Source organism: Styela clava, chromosome 1 (genome assembly GCF_964204865.1).
Source record: "Styela clava chromosome 1, kaStyClav1.hap1.2, whole genome shotgun sequence".
Lineage (NCBI taxonomy): Eukaryota > Metazoa > Chordata > Ascidiacea > Stolidobranchia > Styelidae > Styela > Styela clava.
Genome location: NC_135250.1, coordinates 13,735,677 through 13,741,174, shown reverse-complemented (window position 1 = coordinate 13,741,174; position 5,498 = coordinate 13,735,677).

Below are 5,498 nucleotides of genomic sequence, written 5' to 3'. Positions count from 1 at the left end.
AAAGCTGAATCTAAGTAAAATTGCATATGAATGTATGATGAAATTTTGCTCCTTGAACTAATCTTGCTGTTGACTCATTCCAGCATTCCCAAACACCTCTATTGTATATAATCATCAAATCATCCGATTACAAATTCGGAACAGGTTAAAATATCTGAATCCTTTGGTTTCAGGCTTTCTTTACTTACCCTCAAATGTAGAATAACAAAAATAACTAGAATAATATAACTAGAAATAACTAGAATACAACCATCTTCAGATTATGCTGTAAAAACTTCTGCCTTATTAACTCAATGATCCTTCCTGATATTCAAGTTTAACAAATGACCTTTGAAATGATACTTGATAATATTATATGATTATGAGTACCTATAAACAGATCTGTTAATACATTTCCAAGCAACCGTAGTTGACATTCGCACCTAGAGTGCTAAAATCAACATTATAATATTGAATAAAATACATGACGAAGTTTCCTGCGTTGAATGTGGTTTTACTAGACGGCATGACGTCGAACAGGAAGACATCGCACCGGCGTGTGGGTGTACGTGACTGAGCTAACGTATGCAAGATGAAGAGTTATCATCGATTCAAATATTGAGTTATTAGATTAGTTAGCGAGTTTCGTTTCAAAGTTTTTGCATTAAAATTGCTCAATAAGTATATGCATATAAATCATTTGTCACAGCTCAATAACGACAATAAATTAAATAATTTATTAACTAGATGCGATTCGTAGGGAATTCCCCAGGGAAATGTAACCGTTAAAATCGTCAGATGAATACCACCGACTCTAGGTTCTCATCTAGTGGATATTTTACAAAGGCGCGGAGTGACGAAAAAAGCTACTTCCTTTCATCCACTGCAATCCATGATTCACCGACAATGACGGGCAATATAAAATCAACAATATCCGTAGCTTAATGACTTGCTATTTTAGAATCAATAAAATATTTGTATTGCATTCGGCATAGACTTATATATTACAAGCAAAGCCTCCAGGGAGTTGAAGACATATGACCACGTCATCAAGAGGGAATGGGAAAAGGTGGCAATTGGAAACATTTTGCTTCATATTCCCTAGTAGTGAACTAATGCACTAGGCGCATCTTATCCAATCGCCTGTTCATCATGGGGAATCAAGGCCGTTTGGACTTAGTTTATCCAGCCCGGGCATTATCAAGACCGCTTCCATTATTTCATATAAAGCTGAAACTTTATCGACTAGAAAACAATGTTTGAGTTATTTTAATTAGAATAACATACAGTATAACGTTAGCTAAAATCTAAGCAAACGTCTCGCAGACTACGAAAACGGACGATTGACTAATTGGGGGAATACCCGAAAAAGACCGAACAAGCAGAATTTTGTTGTTACGTCATATTTGACTGTGTGTTGACAATAAACAAATAAAAATGATTTACTCTAGCAAATTCGTATCTCAATTTGGGTTAGATTGTCAGATACTATATTGACTTTTATGTTTCAGTAAAATTTCCCCACGCATAAAATCTGACTGCTACTTTTAATATGGATTAAGAAAATTTTGATCATATGGCTGCGTTTATTAATGTTTGATAGTGGGCAAGACAAAATTTCTGACTTAACCAAGGAATAGGTCGTACACAACCCCGGTAAACATGTTTGCATAGATTAGACTAGAGGGTCATAGAGGATAGTCGTCGGAGGCCAAAATATAGTGGTTCATGTAAGCGCTGGTCGGTTACGGCTTCCTCCACCATCAAGTCCATGCTCCGAAAACAAATACCTAATTAATCTCGTACCCGGCATGGAATGGTATCCGGACGAGAGGCCGTGGTTCGCCATATGGTTAAGCCGTCTTGTCGGCTTTTCTCACACCCGGGATAAATATTTAAATCCTATCCTATTCGCCAACGTCTTCAAGCATTAAAATCGCGGTGGATATGAAGAAATGTACAATTTCTTTATAAGCGATAATGGATGCTCGTAGCTGTCAATTTCTATGAATGTCAGTAAAATGAGGGCAAATGGGAAAGGGGGATTTAATGACGAAAATTGCTCAATCATCATCACTAAGAGTCTAAGACTGGAAACGATTTTAGATGGTTACGATCTATATTTACCGTTAACTGAAATCTCAATTAACTGTATTGGTAAGCGGTGACGTGTAAAATTACGCCCATGGAAAAGCTAAATATGCGCTGTTTCAACAACTGTTGTTGAAATTAAATATTTGTATGCTATTACTTGAGTAAAAGAGAGTTTCACCTATTCCCAATTTGAAATTATTTTATTGAAACATTTTACGATTAAGGCTTTTTGCCCTTTTTTGCCCTGTCTAAACGGAGCACATGGCACTATTCATGGCTAGATACGTCCTACCCTAGATACGTCACTGTTAGTAAGCACTAAAAATGCGAAAAACAATTGAAGTAGGCCAACAGTACTAATGTTGCTGATTATAAAAAAATTTATGACAAATTCAGAATCAGTTTCCGGTCGGAATAGATTGTTCACGATTTTATTGCAAGATCGTCTATATTCAATGTCAATCAACAAGTTCGCATTCTGTCAAAATAATATATTTGCATGAATACACTCGTATCACATCGTACGGAACTGATAGCGCTAGTGAGTTCTTGATCGCAGTTGATGCTGTTTTACTTTGCAATATCTCAAAGTAGAAGTTGCGCATCGAACACTGAAAGGATTGTCAAATGAATGACATTTAATAACGGAATCGTTTTTTCTAAAATATTTTCATATGTCCGAAGTGCGCTGCTCATCTCTTGCAGTGGAGCGTGAAACTATCTATATTTCTGAATAATTTTTGAGCAATTCCAGGATAAGATGGCGCTAAATTTTCCGGAACCATTGGGACGTAACTAGCTTAAATTATCACTAATTACGCAAAACGTCACGCTCCGGTTAACGGTTAAAGTGTGTCCCATATATTTCCAGCCATAACCATCACAGATTCAGTCACGGAACGAAGTATGTCAAGAGGCTAACTATAAAATGAGTTCGGTAACATTTTTGGGAAAACCTAAATTTTGGTAAAATACAGTTCAAAAGTACAATCAATGAAATGTAGAAAATTGACATTATCGAAGTGGAGTGTTGCGCTACAACTGATGGTGGCGTCACAGACAATTTAGCCACATTTCTATCTACCCAGGGCTGATTTTTGCTTTATTTAGTCGCATGGAAGCATCTGTTGACCTGTTGTAGATTTACCCCTAGAGGTATATTTCTTTTTGTTCAGGGTAAATAAATCAAAGTAAAAGTTTTTGCATTGGCGTTCCATAGATGAGTGTTTATCTCTACCGGTATTTGAGAGGTAATAAATCAAAGTAAAAGTTTTTGCATTGGCGTTCCATAGATGAGTGTTTATCTCTACCGGTATTTGAGAAAAACAATGTCACTGATACCGGGATAAAAGAAGAGAGCCGTGTCCGCTTCCAGATCCAAAATTTGCCCATTTAGCGTAAATATCAATATATTTAGATAATAACAGACAAATGTGTACTCTTAAATTATTTACAGAATCGAATTTATCATGCAGGGCATATGACTTACCCGAATTGTTCGCATCAACTTTCGGATTAGAGTTAGGATTTTCAATATTTTTGCTTAAGGAAAGAAAATATGATGGGATGACTTTGTCATTTTACAATCGTATATTCGTATCCATTACAAATTAAGCTCGGGTGTATCCGAGAAGCGAACTAAATATGACCCTCTGTTACGAACTTATGAAAACACCGTTCAAGATACACATCTGCTAAATGATACACAACTTTAGAGCCTGATTTTTCGACGCTCCATAAGTATGTGTACCAATATGGAGGTAACTAATTTTGTTTGCCTACTTTACATCAAGTTGTGTAAAGGGACGGAAGCCTGTGGGCATGGGGTATATTCATTTGACCAACACAAACAGTCCCTGAACTCATAATAAAACTAAAAGAAGGAAAATCGGAATAAAATTATGGCCTAACCATATGTTCCTAACCTGGTACACACACTACGGGAGTACCGGATTTTTATTTAATTTTTATTTAAATAATGTATACAGGTTATTTTCAGTCATTTATTTCCTCGTAATCGTAAACTAAAATAGATGATTTCGTGAGGTCACATAAGGTCATGTGACGAGTTTTACCTGGTATAACGAAAGAACAAGCGAAACTGTTCATTTTTAATTTTAAGCATCGAAGATGCCACAATACGGTTATAAATACCGTAATTATTTCTTTTTAATTCCTGCCAATTGAATTGGATTGATTATTTTATTAATGTAATATTCAACGTACCAGTAAGTTAAAATCTCGGGTAAAAATCACATGATTACCACGTCACTTGGAGTGGATTAAATTAGGTAGACAATTAGCTTGTTATGCAGGGTCTTGTCCGGAGAAAGGCGTACAATTACGTTGTATAAAATAAATATATAGTTATACATACTCACAAATTCCAAATAGGCAATATGAATATTATGTTATGTCAGAAGAGAGAAATATCATGAACAAACCACATATTTAGGACGCATGTGTCTCTTGTCTGTTATGAACAAAAAAAAAACGGACTGACAATCGCTGAATATACATCATATAATGTATTGTAATACTAATATGCAATATATGTGGTTGCTGTAAAAAATAGTGCGATGCGAAAACGTAAAAATGGCAAACAAGATTATATTCCCATATTCAAAATTTCCAACGCGGTATGCATAAATTCTGAAACCTTCACGTCAGCGAGAACTACTAAGAATTGTCGAATATAAAAATTCTAGTTTATTAGAAAGGTAGTGAACTTTTGCACCGTTAGCTGTTACCGCCCTAAATATTTATACTCATAATATGGATTTAGAACAGCATCCGTAAGACATAACATTGCGCAGAGAAATGTTTATCTTCTCAATGTGTGAAATGGCCGGCGGTGTCATGACTCATATTTGAGTTGTAAAATGAAGTCAGTACTTCATAATACATCTGGAAAGTTTCCTAATTTTTCTCATATGCAACGCGTTACGACTACTACCATCTACCACCAACATTTCAAGCTTGGATGATAAATAATACCAAAACTGCTTTATATACAACAGAACGATGTTCCGCCAAATGTAACAATTTAATAATACACATTTACCCCGCAGGTAGCATTAAAATGTGACCGGAGGGTGCGGTTTGCTTTCGAGTTATAGTCACATTTTCACTGAATTCGTTTAATCGCTTTACCTAACTTTTGTATCATATCATACAAATCGGTGACGCAGGCGCACGCATTTTTGCGCTTACTGACAATGTCGAACGTTGCAAACGTTGAAATTAGTTCGACTTGGGCTCAATATAGGTAACGACTGTTCATTATTTAATTTCTCATCATATACGCGACAGAAACTTGAATTCCCGAATTCAGATTATTTGAAATTCGAATATAAATAAATGTACATTCAAGACTTCTAAACTGTAGAATAGTCAAGTCAAGTTTATTTTTTCCAATCAGCAAA